The 19874-nt window shown below is 36.1% G+C and overlaps 1 non-coding gene and 1 pseudogene across 1 annotated transcript; both read left to right on the top strand.

Annotated features, from left to right (window-relative positions):
- Window positions 1-3777: 3777 nt before the first annotated feature.
- Window positions 3778-7700, top strand: LOC103951150 (annotated as a pseudogene).
- A 7287-nt stretch (window positions 7701-14987) lies between these two features.
- Window positions 14988-15199, top strand: LOC125475859. Its single transcript, XR_007257247.1, has one exon. It is a non-coding gene; the product is annotated as a small nucleolar RNA U3 (small nucleolar RNA).
- The last annotated feature ends 4675 nt before the right edge of the window (window positions 15200-19874 follow it).

Genomic DNA, 19874 nt, shown 5'->3' with positions numbered 1-19874 from the left:
TATGCGAGTAGTTTTGGGCCCGTTTGATGTTCTTTTTGGATTCAATTTTTGGTTTAAAAAAATAATAAATGTAGCTACATTAAAATTGAATCCAAGAAGGATACTAAACAACCGCGAAGAGTTTTTTAACAGTTGTTTTATTTTGGTTTCGCAGCCCTAGTTTTGATAGTATATAAGATATTATGGTTGAGGTTTTTATTGTTTGAATGCTTATGGAAGAGTATAAAAACCGTGATTGCTTATTTATGTCTACCGTTTTTGCACTGTTCTTTGGCTTCTTAAACTCCATATTTTGAGCACATAGAAATTAGAAAATATCCATTTTGAAATCCAAGAAGCTAAGTAGAGGAGTGATAGTAAAGTTATCCAACCTTTAATGAGGAGCTGTTATTGACACTTGAAAAAGGTCATTATGCACTCTTCATTTGGAGTGTTAATAACATCTTCGTTATTATATCTTACTGTGGTGTTTAGGTCAGCAAGAGCGACGAATGGGAAGCTTAAGTGGGGATTAAAAACATGTTATGGCGATGCATTTGTGTGTGTTTGAGAGAAACTTACGGTACGTGCATATGGCTAATTAAGGTAGCTTCCACACTTGGTGAGACCAAAACCCTGAAGGGTCTACATGCTTTTGTAAGAGTAGTCTAACCTAGCATGTAGTTAGGTTGCACAACTCAAGTTTTCTCGTACATTTCATGTTCCCCAATGGATACCCTAGAAGTTCCACAAACTTCTTGATATTGATCTTTAAAGTTTTCATGATTAATGCATGGTCATTCTTAGGAGAAAGTAATGTACATTGCTTACATATAGTCAAATCTTTATGTTATTTTTCTTTGAATTCTTTGTTATGATCTCCAATTTGTTCTTCTTTACAGTCTTATGCCAATTATTGCCGTGGACAGGGCATTGCTATGAATCTGAATTATTTGATCCTAAACCCTAATGAAACAAAGGCATTTCAAATACAAGTAAAATATTTTCCTAATTTTGGTATAAAAGAAACATCCATTGCATTTTTTTTTTTTGTCAAACTAGATTACTTTCATTAATTAACAAACAAAAACTAATACAAGAATAGAAAGTCCAAAGGTAAACCAAACACAAGCATAGTCCAAAAATAAATAAAACAGAAAAGCCTAAAAAGAACAAGCTCAGAACAACAAAAAATCCTACATCTGGAAGAATGAAGACTCCACCACACCAACTATGCTGCCATCGTCGATCTGCCACCACCACCAGGAGGAAGGATCCATGAACAAACTGGATGAATGGAAAATGGAGTTGAGCGAGCCACCCGTGCAAAATAAGGGTCAGTGAGCTATTCGCCAGAGCCTACTTACATCCTTTTTCTTTTGTTTGACTTTCTTCTTCCTTTGATGCTCTACAAGTACAACAGGTGATGGTATTGAAGTATTTGTACAACTGTCTCGAAGTATTTGATATTTTGAGTTTTTAACAGTTAAATTTTTGTTTAAAAATAAAAATCAAGATCTAATAATTAAAACACTTAAATATCCCTTACTATGGAGCACCCTAAAACTTAGGTAGTGGAATTGCCATTTTGTAGAGTAGAAACATGAAAATACGAGTAGAGGTGAGTTTCCAAATCCAATACTCTCCCTTCCCTTTCTGTTGACCAATTCAGTTCTCTAACTCTTCCTTGTACACATTATTATCTTGTACTCCCATTTTTGGAAGATGCTAGTCTACCAGTCTACTCTGCTAGCGCCACTCTCCTTGTTTTAACTTATTGTTTCCAATTTCCTCACCTGGGGTAGGTTTGTTTGATGTCATATATTCTCACTTGTTTTTATAGGGTTCAAATTCTTCTGTCACGAGGGTCAGATTTTATGTTTTATTTATTTATTGTATTTTACGTTTTTCCTCTTCGTTTTTCTTATGAGTAACATTTATATAGAGCAGGTTTCAGCTTAGTAACAGTATTGAAAATCGAACGAAAATAGTTAAAAAAGCTTATATTGAAGGGGAGGAGGAGAAGAAATTACATACAAAATCTTAAAGTATTTAAGAGAGAGACGTTGAGCACAAAATCTTAAAGGAGCAGCAAAATAAGTGAAGACGAGCTTAGAATTAAAAAAATGTCAGTCTTGTACATAAAAATTCAAATGTGTAAAAATATAAATTTAAAAAAAATGTACTTAAAAAAAATGTAAAATGATTTTTTTCGAGTATCATAGCAACTCTCAAAACGGAATAAAATTCACACTATTAAAAAGCTTTCATCTTACTTTTGAGGTTTTGATTCGACCTCGATAACGTTTATATAACGTGGAATAAAAAAGAATAGAAAAATGAAAAGTCCTAATGAGTTCCTCCAATTAGGGAACGTACATGCACGTAACTGCATGTTACTGCTAAACAATACATTAAGTAGTCAAACCTCACTTTAAACTGCATTATCTTAATATGATTAATTTTGTTTGTTTAGGTTTTTCTTTTCAGACCCCAATTAAAGTATTAATTTAGAATTGAGAATGACCAAGTTCGGCTCTTTCAAATTGAGCCCCACGAGTATGGGTTATATTATATAAAATGATAATAATTTTTTTATATTTCTTAATGAATAAAATATATATTCATGTCGGCTGTAAAGCAAAGTAGTAAAGTAGAAAGGTACACAGTGACCGTGAGGGAGAACAAACGGTTGGACAATGATGGCGGCAACGTTGTCTTCTTTCCATGCTTATTTTAACCACAAAAGAGACTCCAAACCATGAACTTTTTGTCCAATGAAATTATGTTTTACTTTTACACTATTTTTCATGCGATTAAGTAGTATTATTGGTCTCGTTTGGTATATCGTATTTTGTTAACTATTTCAATCGGATAAGCTGATTTATGAATGAAATTATGCTGATTATATTGTTAAACTATTTTGATGTTATGTCAAATTTCAAAGCTATTTTGATGATAAAATGAAAAAGAATGGCAAGTACACAAGGGTTTGCCATAACTACAAATTGAAAACTCGACTCCCTATAAATAATATGAATCGTTCTCCACTAAGATAGATTATAATTACAAGTGGATTGCTTGATAATTAGGATCTTTCTCTTCACCTGATCACATCTCAAATTTAAACTCTCTATTTCTACTCTCTTAGGTTGCGTTTGGTATATGAAATTTATTGGAAATAATTTCCATTTCCAGCTATGTTTGCTAACAATGAGAAATTGGGTAGAAAATACTACTCTTAAAGATATAATGGGCATTTTATACTGTCAATGTCATAAAAAATGGCAATCTGCCTTTTTTTGGTTTCCCATGAAGGAGGAAAGGGAATACCAAGGGGATGGAGGGTTTCACATTCCCCCTATTTTTCCATGAATCAAAAAATCATTTCCCAAGCCTACACTAACCAAACATGGAGAAGACAACACTTTTCCATTTCCAAGCTTTCTTACCCACTTACAGAAGTAGGCTTGGTGTATATTAGTATAGAGTATCGCTGGCAAAAAAAAAAAAAAAAAGAAAAAAAAGGAAATTATAACTAAATATGCGCGTAAAAGTTTCTTTTTTTATAATTTAAATTATCTTGTAGAGGAAAATAATTTGAGAGAGTGAGAAAATTCTTATTAGAGAATTTCTTAGTGTGTTACAATGTGAGGCATTTCCACCTTTATACAGTAGAGTGACTATCATGGTAAATTACACAAAAGATAGTGCTACTCACAATCTCATTTTTACTTCTCACATGCCCTTATCATTTTTTGTCCTTTGATATTTTTAAATTCATTCCAACGATCGAAAATGGAGACGGGTATTGTGAGAAGTAAGTGTGTACATAACACTAGCCTAATAATACACTTAATTCAATAAGAAGAATCAACTGCTTAATCAATTTAAGAATAACTGACCTATTCATTTGAAGAATTGATGCTTAACGATTATAACAGTTACACTAATAAGTAGACAAACATAAATATCCTCTTGTAAGAAATGAGTTAATTTGTACATGTGTTGGGTTGTGTGATTTGCAAATAATGGAAATTTGGCCAAAGGAGATCAATGAAAGCCAAATAAGATGTGGAGGTGTTTGACAGTGTAGGTTTGATCTGTGTTGCGTAGTTTTATCTTATCAACATTCGAAAATGCCAATGCGATTATTACTATGTATGCCAATATGCCACTCTTCCCAACGTCTCTCTCTCTCTCTCTCTCTCTCTAAAACTCTCATAAGTATGACTGCAACTCCTGCAAAGCACACTAAACAACCCGACTCTGCTTTCTCTGCACCTTCCTTAACGTCTCTTTCTCTCCATTCGATTCCTGAGAGGCTGCATTTATGCATTTATCTTTATGTATTATACCAAATCCTCATAAATCAGATCTGGCATTTACCATTAATTATATATGCACACACACACGCCTCTCGGTTAAAGCAGCCCAGATTTCACGTTTCCTGTCATACATTTAAAGTTTGTCTTTTTATTAAGGATAATACGTACACCCTGCATATACTCCTTAAATCTTTTTGGGTAACCATTTTTTTCTCCTTTGCAAAAAAAAGAAACATGCTTTGAGTGAGTGAGGCTGTGTAATTTGTACGTGGATGCAAATGTCATACAGATGATAATATATATAGACACACACATTGGTAAGAGAGAATTGCCTAGGAATTGAAAAGGGACTGGAATTTCTGGGGTATTTTGGGATTTCAGGAGATGGGCAGGGTGTTGGTTTAGTGGGGTTTTGATTGTGTTGGGGTGTGTGTGGTTGGTGCTGCTTGGTGCAGTGGAGGGATACCCAGCTGAGGATCTGGTGGTGAGTCTGCCTGGTCAGCCAAGTGTTGGGTTCAAGCAGTATGCTGGGTATGTTGATGTGGATGTGAAAGCTGGGAGGAGCTTGTTTTACTACTTTGTTGAAGCAGATGAGCAGCCTGACAAGAAGCCCCTCACTCTTTGGCTCAATGGAGGTAACCTCTCACCCTTTTTCTGGGTTTCTTGAGAACAAATTGTAAATATTAGTTAAATACTGTTGTGTAATTCATGGGTGCATTTAACAGATATTTTCATGTTATTTGTAACAATGAATTCTTAAGGGTGTCAATCAAAGGTTTTGATAATCCTTTGTGTTCAGCTGGTCAGTATTTTTTTTTTTGCATTTGTTGTAAACTACTTGAATATGGTTGCTTGTTTAAAGAACTTGTTAGGTATACACTGCCCTTTTCTGTCTATTGAAATTTTATCTCAATGTTTGTAGCTTTTACTAGTCTCTTGAAAGTAGGGTCTTAAACACCGAATAGTTGATAACATTCGATGATCAACTTTTTGTTCAGGCCCAGGTTGTTCCTCCGTTGGCGGAGGTGCCTTTACCGAGCTGGGTCCATTTTATCCAACAGGTGACGGTAGAGGCCTCCGGAGAAATCCAATGTCATGGAACAGAGGTATATCCGTATGGAACATTTACAGAGCATGTCAACTTTCCTTCTTTTCGGAGTGTGTCACTGTTCAGCTATTAATCGGAAACCTAACTAAATAGTGTACCATTTGCTTTTCTCTTGTAGCATCAAATCTCCTTTTTGTTGAGTCTCCTGCCGGAGTAGGATGGTCATACTCGAATACAAGTTCGGATTATGACTCTGGGGATGCCTCAACTGGTAGAGTGAATAGCTAACTCCGCTTCGTTTTCTTTACACTCATTTAAGGGTCTGCTTGTTCTATATGTTTGCTTTTGGTTATTTCTGATAAAACTTGGCAGCCAAGCTTAACAGCAACCTTTTTTTCGCTTTCATTTGATTTTGGCAGCAAGGGATATGCACACATTCTTGATGGAATGGTATGAGAAGTTTCCAACTTTCAGATCGCGAGAGTTGTTTCTTACCGGAGAAAGCTATGCAGGTGTGCAAAGTCTGATATAATGTCAATTCTATCATGGAGTACTAGGAAATGGAACTCTTACAATATATTCAAACCTTTTCCAAACATAATCGTTGCAGTTGCGCTTTTATTTTCTACTCTTTTTTTCGCACATCTGTCTACATGACTTATCATTTAGAATCGGTTCTTACCATCTGTACTTTTACTGTACAGGGCACTACATACCGCAATTGGCTATTGCCATATTGGACCATAATAAACAATCAACTGGTTTCAAGTTCAATCTCAAAGGGGTTGCTGTAAGATGACTGCACATATTTTTGAATTCCTTGCTTTCATCTATCTCTATAGTTGTCACTTCCTCTTTTAACTTTTCTATTTGTTATCTGCCAGCTTGGGAATCCATTGCTGAGACTTGATCGTGATGCTCCGGCAACATATGAATACTTTTGGTCTCATGGAATGATTTCTGATGAAACTGGCCTTACTATCATGAACGAATGCGATTTTGACGATTATGTCTTGGGAAATCCTCACAATGTAAGCCATCCATGCAACAAAGCAATATCTCAAGCCAATCAGATAGTTGGTGAGTACATAAACAATTACGACTGTGATTCTTGATGTTTGTTATCCATCTATAGTGGAGCAAGAGTTGAGACTGCGGAAAATGGTACCCTCTATACTTCTTTTTGTTTAATATGGGTTTTTCTTGTTCATCTTTCATTCTCATTACAGCAACTTATTTCAACGAGTTTTTCCTTCACTCCGCTTTTCTGCAGGCTACTAAGATAAGTGTTGGAGTTGATGTATGTATGACATTTGAAAGACGTTTTTACTTGAACCTTCCTGAAGTTCAGAAAGTCCTTCACGCAAATCGTACAAACTTGCCTTATCCATGGAGTATGTGCAGTCGGTAAGTGAATATAACCTTTCTTATACATCAGTAGAATCTGGTGACTTACCTGTAGTCCATACTCGTGTATTTCATATGACTGATGTTCTTGTTTTTTTGTATTGTACAGCGTTCTTAATTACAGCGATACAGATGGTAGCATTAACATCCTTCCCTTGCTCACAAGGATAGTTCAAAACCGTATACCCGTTTGGGTTTTCAGGTAATTCGTTATGGTTATTATGTACAAGGGGCTAAGTTCTTAACTTTTTAGTGTTGCTACATAACATGATTTTCAACCGAATGCAGTGGGGATCAAGATTCCGTTGTACCATTATTGGGTTCTCGGACACTGGTGCGTGAACTAGCACACGACCTAAAGTTCCCGATAACAGTCCCATACGGAGCTTGGTTCCACAAAGGCCAGGTGCTTATGCGCTTCTTTAGTAACTCTACTCGAGTTTGACAGTTTGTCTCTCTTCAACATTGCTCATGAATATCTGCACATGTTTTATGAATAGGTGGGCGGTTGGGCTACAGAGTACGGAAATCTGTTGACGTTTGCCACAGTAAGGGGGGCTGCTCATATGGTACCCTATGCTCAACCTTCAAGAGCACTACACCTCTTCAGTGCATTTGTTCGTGGTCGGAGGACTGCCCAACACAGCGCATCCTTCCATTGACGAGTAACAAGTTATAGGAACTGGTACAATGTAGTGGTAGAAGTTGCTAGTTTCAGAAGTTGATTTGTTTTCGGCAAAGTACGAAAAAAAAAGAGAGGGAGGGGTGATAAGTTTAGGAAATAATATGAACTGAAGAACTCTGCATTCTTTGTTTCTTGTTCGATAACATTGCATTGATAGCTCTTGTTTTTGGTACTTTTTATATGGGAAGATTACTTTTGTTTTTGGATCATAAAAAATATATGTTCTAAATGAACTATATGTTCACAGAGATAACCAGATGGTCAAACGGCTTCGGAGTTCTATACTTTTTTGCAAAGGTAATGTTTGGAAATCTAAAACTTAAAACGGTTTGGATTGTTGAAATTTACTACGGTGTGGCCGAACAATTGAAAGTAAACGTGGAAGAAAGAATTTGTGAAGTAATAACTAATAAGTCGGTGGTTGGAGTGGATTCGTCAGCAACCACCAAGAAAGCTCAGGGCCTGTTTGGTATCTTATTTGAAAATTTTTATCATTTTTCAAAACATTTCTTTAGAACATCTCTTGAAAACAATTTTCTTTAAAACTCAAAAACTTGATTGGTTTGTGATTTAAAAATTTTAAATATTAAGATTTAAACTAGACAAATAGATCTAAAAAGAGGAGATCGCAGGAGAGGGAGAAAGAGGAGAGAAAATGAAAGAAAGTAAGAGATGATTGAAGGAAAGAGAAAGAAGAGAGAGGATTGGACGGGATAGAGAGGAAGAGTAGTGAGAGAAAGAACCGAGAAAATGAAGAGAGCGGATTGGAGGAGAGGCGAGAAAGGTAAATTAAAAAAAAAAAAAAAAAAAGAGGAGAGAGATTTGGAGTGAGAGGGGAGGAGGAAGAGAAAACTCTAAAAACTTACTTTTTATGTTTTTAGAGAATAGACTATATTTTTGGGTTAGTCTTGAGTTCAGTTTTTTAAAATAGTCCTACTTAACAAGTTTTTAAGGTCTAAAACTTAAAAACTGTTTTTGAGTTTAAAAAATTAGATTCAAATAGAGTACTAAGTATGACCTCAGTTTTCAGAGGAACTTGATGCAAACATACAAGCAATCTACCAACACAAATTAATGATATTTTAATGCATAAAAACTCTTCCTAAATAATTTTTCTTTTTTATTATTTATAAAAATTATTTTGTAAATTTTGCGTGACGAATCTATATTTTGTTGCGCAAAATCCTTAAATTTGGACGGGCGCGAAAAATGAGAAGGGGTTTTTAAATTTTTTTAGAGACTTTTTGCGACCAATCATTCGTGCGTCACCAACACTTCCTCGCGCAAACCCTAAAAATGAGACACGGGAAATTTTTTTAAGACTTTGCGCGACCAATATTTCGTCGTGCAAACTCGTATCATTTGTCGCACAAAGTGATACGGTTTTTAAAACCAACCTCCACAATTTTCTTAATATTATATACATACAAAACGCCTAACTTTCTGATTAATTCCCTTTGTGTCTTTTTCACTCTTCCTTCGCCAGTGTATTTCCGTTTTTACCCATTTTGTGTTTCTGTGGACACTGTTTATTATACAGTGTACTCCCACTTTTGCCCCTGCTTCTTTCTTTCATTCCACTTCTGCTCCATTTTTTCTCCGCCTTCAGTGCAAGGTATTTCAACTTTTTTGTTTTGTTTTGTTTCAAACTGTAAGTTTCGTTTTCTTAGATTCGAAAATATAAAAAGTTAAATATTTTTTTGGGTAAATGTTTTAACCCACTTTGTATTGTGGCTTTTCATGGGTGGTTAAGTTCAATTTAGACGTTTTTATTTGGTCTCAGATGCAGACGATATATAGAAGAGATGCACGATATCAAGGGGGTGGAATGTTTTCTATTATTGTTTTATTTTTTTTATTTATTTTTAGCTTTGCCAATTATGGCTTGTTGAGGGTTTAGGGTTTAGGGGGTTTTGTTTAGCTTTGCCAATTATGGGTTGTTGAGACGAACGATTTGTCTAGACATTGAACAAGAGATAACGAAATTGATCTGTTGTTTTTTTTGTTTAAAATTGAACGGTCTTTGCTGGTTTTTATAACAAAAGGATGTGTTTTTTGTATCCATCTGTTTGCTCTTTTTAAATTTAGTTTCTCAGCCTTTTAGAAATTTATGATATATAATTTGTTTTTTTTTTTTGGTTCATGGTTTGTTTTGCAGGTTTTGTTTGTACAGAGACGACGGTAACTTGGCTGCTGCACCGTCTCTTGCCACTCAAGGTTGAGGTTTAGTTTGTTAGGTAATTAATCATAAATAAGCTTCTGTCTCCTTATTTATCTAGATTACTTAGGTAAGATAATGTTCTCATGCAACTAATATCTAAGAAATTATTACTTATTTAAATATTTATTTTAACATCTGTATTATAACAATTCTATAATTTATAAAATTTATATCTGGTTTGAGCAGACTGAATGGAAGAGGTAAAGGTAACTTCCATCTCTGAATTACTGTCCGTATACAAAAGCTGATAAAGTAAAAGCTCGCGTGTGTAGAATATAGAAATCAGTAATTCCCGGAACTACTCAAAAATACACATCTCTGCACTGCATTTTGCTTGATGAAACGGTGAGAAAACAGCCTTTTATTTTAATCAACAATTATTAGTTTTACATCATTCTTTCATTCCATAAAATGGGAGTTTGTCAATCTTTGAGCATCCACGCACATCGATATGTCTAAGAGACTTCAAATTACAAATAGCCCATGGAAGGTTTAAGAGATTTTTGCAATTACATAGAAACAAACCTGAAGGCCAACCAGATGTCTGATTGATGAAGGTATTTTCTCGATCGCAGTCCCACATAAGGAAAGTTGGGACAAATTCTTCATCTGCTCCCCAAATTCTGGAAGCTTTTTCACATTTGTGCAGCCACCAAGCCATAAAGATTTAAGAGAATCCATTTCAAACTCACTTGGGAGGCTCTTAATGCTTTCACAGCCTCTAAGGTTCAGAATTTTAAGTCTTTTGAGGAATGCAACAGACAGGTAAATTTCAACTAAATTCTTACAATTCCAAAAATCCAACATCTGAAGTTTGGAAAACCACTGAAATCTGGGGTATTAATCAATTTTTTGGAGTAGGCAAGATAGAGATATTTCAACTTGGGCAAGTCCTGTTCAACACTGTAAGTTTCAAATTTATTCAAAACAATAAATAAATAAAAAGTAAATGATTATTTTGTAAATTAAATAGCATTTATTCAAGGATGAATAATAATTAGATACTCATTAGTGAGTACTTAAGACTCATTTTTTGTTTTGGTTCAATAAGAAAATGTCACATGTTCTTGTTTTTAACATGTCAATTATTTTTTTAAATAATAAAATGTGTTAAAATATCATTGGACATAATTACAAAATAGGTACTGACTAGGGATTTATTTAATACTACACTTTACCACTTTTCCCTCCCAAAGCCGAACAAGTTTGCCATTATCCATATGAAGTTCAGTAAGCAAGTACGGGCGAAAGCTAGTTGGAAGAAACTTGGAAGGATAGAAACTCCAATTTATACTTCTCAAGGAACACAGAGGAAGAAAAGATCAAACCATTGAATTCCAAAAACCTCAGTCCATCCATCTTAGAGAAGGCTTTGCAATTCCACTGGCGTACCTCTTCTACTTTGGGCTGGCATAAGGATATAGCTTCAATTGCTCTTGACCCCTAACAATTAAGAAAAAAAGGATAAATTAATTTGACCAAAAAAAATAAAAAAATAAAAAACAATCAAGTCTACTATAGTGTCAAAAGAAATCGTATCTTCTTTCAAACTTGGAATTTAACTTCTAACCATATTGGTCGTGAGTACATGAAAAATGTCATCAGAAAGCCACAACCTGCACTAATCCAATTATATAGCTCAACATGGATTAACTATAAGAAACTATTTTTTTAAGAGTGAACCAAAAAAAGAGTATTTTGCATTGACATTTTTCTCGCATCCCACAAACCGCAATTGGAAAAAAAATTCAATCTAAATTCGATAAAATCAAATTCAAATTCAATTCAAATTTGACAGGATTTAGGATTACAACCAACTAGAGAGAATAAGAAGTGAGTTCAGGGGCCAAGTACTTTAGTGGGGTCATGGTGCCTTCCTTTTCCTTTTGAGCATGCCCTGATGAAGACGACGATGACTTTTTTCCTTCTTTTAGTTTTGGTTTTTAGTTTCTTATTTTACTTTTAGTTTTAAATCTTGAAAAAAAAAAGTTCTTATAGTTAATCCATGTGGTGCCATATGATTGGATTAGTAAGACAAAAAATATTGACGAAACTTTAACGAAATGATTAAATTGATGTGTGATATTGAAAGTCAGAGACTAAATTTATCAATTTTTGAAACCCAGGGACCAAAATGAGGAGTTGGATCAATGTTAGAGACCATTTGCGATAACAACACTTATTTTGTGCAATCCACATGTCACCATTTCATTGGATTTGTGGATCCCACATATAAACTAACAGAATAGTTGATGAAATCTTAACAGAAGGACCAAATTGATGTGCGGGGTGAATGTCAAGGACGACATTGATTGATTTTGAAAGTGAGGGACCAAAATGATGAGTTTGATCAATCTGAGGGACCATTTGTAACAACCAGTCCCGAGATTTACAGAATAAAAAGGGTATTTTTGTATTTTCATCAAGTTTGAAGATATTTTTCCTTTTAAAAAAATGGTTTTTGGGTCTTAAATGGTGTGCCCAGGGGGCCCACCTTGCTTTTGTGTCCCTGGTCTCTCTCCTCTATGTTCTCCACCGAGTCAACCTCTTTTTGTTCTAAAAACAAAGAAAGAACACCACAAACCCTTCTCTTCTTTTCAGCCAGTACTGTTCATCATATTCTCCGTCGTGTTTCGTATTTTTTCGTCATTGGTAAGCTTCTAAAAACCCTTGGGATGTGTTTTAGGGTTAGATCGAAGCTGGTTTTAAGTTGTGTATACGTTTGAATCACAAAAAATAGCTTGGAGTAGTTTTTCCAAATTTTTCGACAAGCACCGCCCCTTTTGAGGAAATTTCCGGCCAAACCACAGCAAGTTGGTCGGCGTTCAAGGTATCAATCTCTTCGTCTCGCTGAGTACTACAACTTTCCTTTTTGAATCACTCAATTTCGTTGAGTATTGAAGATGGTATATCCATTTGAATCTTACCCAGTTTCCGACGACCTCCGAGGCTTCGAGGTGTTTTTTGGCCAAACCACGGCGAGTTAGCTATTGAGGTATCATTCTCTTCGTCTCTTCGAGAACTATGACTTTCGTTTTTTGGATCACTTGATTTGTTGAGTAATGAAGAAGTTATAGGCGTTTGAAGTCAACCTAGAAACTGGCCAAAGGGTGGCCTGAAAACCACCCTCAACCCAGGCCTTTGGGTCAGGTTACCCAACCCATTTGACCTAAACTCGAAGCACAAATGTCCAAAGGCCCAAGCCTTGTGAAGCCCAACCTAAATCCCTTTTTATTTAAACCCCAAAACCCTTTTACAATGGGCTGGGCTTAAAGCCCAAACCTTTTAAACCCTTGGACCCAAACCCTTTAGGCCCAACCCAGTCTAACCCAAAACCCTTAACCCGGATCCGTTGACGTTAACTTTGACCGTTAACATTGGCATTGACTTTGACCTGTTGACTTTTTGGGTCTTCGTCCAAGACATCTCTAGGCTAATTCCGACGTCCTGAACTTGTTTTTGAAGTCCATTTTCCCAAATTCAATCATTTGAGTAGAGTTTGACTAAATATACCCTTTATGTGCCTAGGGGCAATTATTTGTGGTGTTTTTGTTTTCATTAGTTACGTGACTCTTCAGCGGCTAAGTATTTTGAGTGGACGAACCCCTTCTAAAAATGCATGTTTTGATATTAGAAATGCATACATGAAAAGCATGATTTGATGACTATGTTTTATGGAACGTTTTATGAGATAACATGCTTATTGAGGCTAGTTTGAATTATTACTATTTTTCCTATAACCCGTGTTCTTATAGAATATCTGATGGATGACGATATGATATTTAGAACATGTTTAGAACATCTCTTTATAGTATAGATGATGGATGACTTTATACTATGAAGTTGCTTTTCAATATATGTATGTTCAATGGTTTTGTACTTACCTAGTGGTCCTTATTCCGCTACGGGACGTAGGGATAGATTCTGGTCCGTCCCGAGTGACGGTTTGGTGTTGGCATAGGGCTTGGAGTGTGTTTCCTCTGGCTATTAGCACAAGGACGGGAAACTGGCATGGGGCCTGGAATGTATTTTCCTCTGACTGTCTGCTTAGAGACGGGGAGCTGACATGGGGCCTGGGGGTTATTGGACATTCACTAGCGATTATTATATATACAAGTTATGATTTGAGACATTGTACGACATGCTAGGTTTTGGAAAACCTATGTTTATCATGATATGTATGTGTGTTCATAAAACCTGAGCGTTAGTACGTTGATAACTGTTTATTTATTATATATATATATATATCAACTTGGTCCACTCGTGTTTGTTTTGCGCCCCTTCAGGACCTAGAATCAAGGCATACAATCCCGGCTTCAAGGTACTTCCGCATCGGCATCTTCGAGTCCTTTCGGTGTAGGACCTATTCTTTTATTCATTCAATTTTATATGATTTCTTTTAGTATTCTAGTTAGTTGTATGCTCTGAACATATTCCTTAAATGCATATTCATTATTCTTTTATATTTATAAGCCTTATCTACCCCTTGTTTTCAGCATTTGCACTCAATAAATGGCTTTCGTCACCCTCGGATGTCGGTCAGCACGTGCCTATCTTGGTATTCGGGGAATATCGGGATTTGGGCCTGTCACCATTTGTGACAAAAGCCCTTCTATATATCACTAAAGCTATAAAAAATTTAGTAGTGCAACAACATGTTTTAAAAAAATGTATGAATCTCTAAACAAGAAAAATTGCTAATGATACATCTTTCATCATAGTAGATAAATCTGATTAACCATCTCCGAAATCTTCACTCTTCACGTATACCAATGCTTATGGAGACATTATATAATATACAAGCCTAAAACACATTATTTTCTTCTATATATTACTTAAGCTGTAAAAATTTCAATAATGCAACAAAATGATTAAAAATATGTGTGAATCACTAAATTTTAATTTTATATTACAAATTTTAAAAATAATTATTTTCATAAATTTTTATTATTTTTCAAAAACTTTGCGTGACGAATATCAAAATTTTGTCTCTTAAACCGCATTTACTTATTTTTTATTTTATTTATATTGTTAAATTAAATTAGTTTCTTTATCTTTTTTTTGCTCAACGAATCAACATTTGGACATGTAAACCTTATTTATTTTAATTTGTTTATATTTTAAAGACACGGCTCTGCTGTATAAATTGAATTTACACATGGCAGTTTCGGGGCCCTCAAAGTATTGAAAAGCAAATGAACAAAGAAGGGGGAGAAAGCGAGTTCTTTTGCTAGGATGCCAACACTGCGCATTTGTCCCACATCGACAGTTTCCAGAATGATGAAGCTTTTCATATACCTAGACAACGGAGGATGGGTCACGACCTTACTTGAACAGGATCTGTTCTATAGGATCGTACCTCTGTATCCTTGATTTCTAAGGAGACAGAAACCTCAACCTGGTGGATGAAACATGACCGTGCGATCAGAGCGTGATTAATAGCTTGTGGTTCTCCGGTTCCAACAAGCGGTAGATGATCGTTCTCAGCCAGTTTCACTGTCTGGGATGGTCGCACGGTTGTCTGACAGGTTAACCCCTTTTTTTTCACTCCACTTCGCCTTCTCACGTTCTTGTGATTGCTTGTGTGAGTGGATATGTACTTGCATCTGCAACTTTTTTTCTACATATCATCGACTTCACAATCAGCTTTCGTGGAGCTTTCAGTGATTAAACTTGAGATGAAGTTAAGAAAGTGACTTCCAGAAAAGCATATTGAGATCGCTTCTAGAATTTTTTTATATTTTCAAACAGAGACCCAAAAATATGCAAGTTTTAACAGTTTTTTAGACAGGGGCTGCTATTTTCAAGTGCGTAAATCACTGAAGCTCGGAATGCCAATTACCACTTAATGGACAGTTTTGCTAAAAAGTCCTCATGGAAGTTGGAACTTAACAAACTATTAGAGAAATAAAAGAATGATTAAGTTCTTAATTTTTTTTTTCCTACTTTTAGTTTGTTTTAATGTAGTTTGGGGTTAGCAAGGAATTTCAATGCCATGGTTAATCGTGGAAATGCACGTTCGATTGGCTGATATGAAGTAATCTATAAAGTTGTCCTATTTTCCTCTTTGTAGACGCTAAATCTTTTAAATTGTGATATATGTTTAATCGTTCATTCTTGTTCCTGAGTTGAGATACAAATAAGCTGATGTGGTCGACTGCTGGTAGTTCTTGTATATGTACGAGTGGCCGAAACCGCAATTCTTGCAAAGTGACTCAACATCCTTGGTCAAGCTCATGGGGAAAGGACCGGAGCGCAATTTCAGACATCATTATAGAGATTGTGAGGAAAATGAAGGTTCCAGTGACTATCTTACACGTTACACCTATGGTATCATTCCGAAGCGATGGGCATGTGGGTACCTGGAGCAATAATCCATCAGTGCCTGATTGTAGCCATTGGTGCCTACCTGGCGTACCTGATATGTGGAACGAAATTCTCTTGAACCTGCTACCCATGAAGTATTACGGTTTTGTACAGGCTACTAAGGTAAGTGTTGGAGTTGATGTTGTAGAATTGTAAGTAATGAGCTGATTAGTAAATAAAAAGCTTTGAATGTTAATTGTGTATGTACTTAGTCTTGTAGAATGACAAGTGTGAGGCTCCAATATGTAAGGTTAAAATAACCATGTGTAGTGATCCTAGAAATTAGTTAGATGTGTGGTTGAGATCAAATGTGATGTGTGTGTGGATCCAGCTATCGCAAAACAATCATGAAATGCACGTGTGTGTGCTCATTTTTTCCATTAAGAGGAAATATATTCCTCTCTGCAATTTTTGCGAGTGAGAAGAAGAACATTCATTCCTTTTTTTTGCATCCTTCAATCGTCTCTCTATTTTGCATAACTCAGATAAATAAAATACATTAACATGGCCTCAGAGCCAGGTTCGATCAACTAAGCTTGGGTGTGAATCTGTGAAGTCACTGAGCTAAATCGAAGCTCACTCGAAGCTCGGTGAAGGTCGTCGGAGTTTCATTGTCATTTAAGAAGAGAAATCATCATTCAAGCCAAAGATGTCTGGATCTGGAAGCTCGGAGGTGAGAACCCCAATTTCCTCCGGTGAGAACTACGAGTTCTGGAGAATTAAGATGGTAACGATCTTCACATCTCTTACAACCCCCGACTCGAAGAAGAAGAAGAAGGAAGCTGAAGGGTCATCTAAAGATGCAGTCGATGAAGAAATGACTGTTGTGTTCATGAAGGATGCGAAGGCTCTAGGAATCATACAAAATGCAATCTTTGACCAGATCTTCCCTCGGATTACCAACGCTGATTCAGCTAAGATGGCATGGGATCTGTTGTATGGAGAATACCACGGAGGTGATCAGGTTAGATCGGTAAAACTTCAAAATCTTATATGAGAATTTGAATATGCTAGGATGCGAGATGATGAATCTCTATCTGGTTATCTTACAAGGCTAAATGAATTGACTAATCAGAAAACATCTGGTGAATCTCTTTCTAATGAAAGACTTGTGCAAAAGGTTTTAATTAGTCTAAGTAAACCGTATGATCCTATCTGTTTGGTTATAGAAAATACAAAATGTTTGGAGACTGTAGAATTGCAGGAGGTAATCGCAATCTTAAAGGGCCAGGAACAACGATTTGATTTGCATATTGTTGATACTACTGCGAAGGCATTTACATCTCTCTCAGTGAGTCTAAAGGGGCAAAATAGAAGTGGAGCACAATCTGGTCCATCTCAATTCCATAAGAATTGGAATTCCAAGGGCAAGAAATGGGATTCAAAACCCAAGTTTCAGCAGAAATTTCCTGCTAGTCTTGCACAAAATGCACAATTAATGGGTCAGACAGTTACAAAACCACAGTGCAGGGTATGCTTTAAATTTCACTTTGGTGAGTGTAGATATAAGGGGAAGCGTAAATGCTACAACTGTGAAAAGTTTGGTCACTGGGCTAGAGAGTGCATTGCAGGCAAACCAGTGCAAAAGGCAAACAATGCTAATCAAGTAGAGGTGACAGGGAACTTATTCTATGCCAATAACACTATCTCTGAATCAATTGTCAATGGTGAATGGTATATTGACAGTGGTTGCAGCAACCACATGACTGGAAATGAGAAGCTACTGGTTGATATAAGGACAAATGTGGTACGCAAAGTACAAATGCCAATTGGTGAGCTTATGAATGTAGCTGGAAAGGGCACTCTAGTAATCGATACTAGCAATGGCAGAAAATACATCAAGGAAGTAATGTATCTACTTGGATTGAAGGAGAACTTACTGAGTGTGGGACAGATGGATGAGCATGGGTATTATTTGTTGTTTGGAGGTAAAATGTGCAGTATTTTTTATGGTCCTTCACTGGAATGCCTTGTAATTAAAGTAGAAGTGAAGAAGAATAGATGCTATCATTTAGCACTATTACCTAATGATCATATAGCCCTGAAAACAAGTTTGTCTCACTCTACTTGGACCTGGCATAAAAGGCTAGGCCATCTGCATCTAATGGGGTTAAAATAACTCAAAGATAAGGAAATGGTGCATGGACTTCCATACTTAGAAGAAGTTGATGAAGTTTGTGAAGGCTGTCAGCTTGGAAAGTAGCATAGAGAGTGGTTCCCAAAGAGTCAGGCATAGAGAGCAAACAATCCCCTAGAATTGATTCATGTAGACTTATGTGGGCCTATGCAAAATGAGTCTATTGCTGGTAACAAGTATTTTATGCTTCTTGTAGATGACTGCACAAGAATGATGTGGGTTTATTTTCTCAGATACAAGTTAGATGCATTGAATTGTTTTAGAAAATTCAAATCTATGGTAGAGCTACGAGTGGTTTTAGAGTAAAATGTCTGAGAAGTGACAGAGGGGGTGAATTCACATCTTGTGAGTTTAACAAGTTATGTGAAGATGAAGGTATTCAAAGACAACTCTCTATGGCCTATACTTCACAACAGAATGGAGTTGTAGAGAGAAAGAACAGAACTGTAGTTAAAATGGCAAAAGCCATGCTTCATGATAAAGATTACCTTACTATTTGTGGGCAGAATTTGTACACACAGCTGTCTACATACTGAATAGGTGTCCTACAAAAGCTCTCGGAGATATAACTCCTTTTAAAGCATTCAGTGGTCGAAAACCAGGGATTGCACATCTTAGAATTTTTGGTTGTTTGTGTTATGTACACATATCAAGTGAGTTGAGACAGAAACTAGATGCAAAGAGTGTCAAGGGCATATTTGTAGGTTATGAAACCTGTGAAAAGGGGTACAGAGTATATGATCCTCTCACTAAGAAGCTTATACTCTTGAGAGATGTTGTGTTTGATGAAAATACAGCATGGAAGTGGAAGAAGGTCTCTGAGAATTATGTAACTGTGCGCAATCATGATGAGTTATCTAAGATGCCTAAAAGTACTTTACCAGGGGCAACTCCTGAAGGTCATGACTATACTCGGTCACCAAACTTGTTATCTTCTCATGAATCATAAGTGATGTGAGTAGCAGCATGAGAAAGTCTCATGCCTTTGATCACACTCCATTGAGGTGGAGGAACCTGGATGATGTTCTAGCTCAATGCAATCTTTGCATTATGGAACCTGAAAAGTTTAATGATGCAAGCTAAAGATGAATCATGGATGAAGGCTATGAAAGATGAACTATCAATGATTGAAAAAATGCAACATGGGAGCTAGTAGACAAGCCAATTGATAAACCTATAATTAGGGTTAAATGGGTGTTTAAGATTAAGCTTAACCTTGATGGATCAATGTAGAAGAATAAAGCAAGGCTGCCAGCCAAAGGATATGCTTAGAAACCAGGTTTTGACTATAATGAGATATTTGCACCTGTGGCTAGACTTAATACAATTCGAACACTAGTTGCATTGGCAGCATAGAAAAGTTGGAAACTGTACCAACTAGATGTCAAGTCTGCTTTTCTGAACGGAGTACTTGAAGATAAGGATTATGTAGAATAACCATATGCTTTTGTGATCAAGGGGAGTGAAGACAAAGTGTACAAGCTTCATAAAGCCTTGTGTGGCTTGAAACAGGCACCAAGGGCCTGGTATAGTGAAATTGACTCTTATTTTGCTCAATGTGGATTTGAAAAGAGTCAAAGTGAGGCTACTCTATATACCAAAACCAGAGGAGAAGCAGAAATTCTAATTGTGTCTCTATATGTAGATGACATTGTGTACACGGGGAATAGTCAACCCATGTTGGAAGAATTCAAGAGAGACAT

This window comes from the organism of the source record quoted next, unplaced genomic scaffold (assembly GCF_019419815.1).
Source record: "Pyrus x bretschneideri cultivar Hongxiangsu unplaced genomic scaffold, Pyrus_bretschneideri_v1 Contig16, whole genome shotgun sequence".
Classification (NCBI taxonomy): Eukaryota; Viridiplantae; Streptophyta; class Magnoliopsida; order Rosales; family Rosaceae; genus Pyrus; species Pyrus x bretschneideri.
This window is presented reverse-complemented; position numbering and strand designations above follow the sequence as displayed.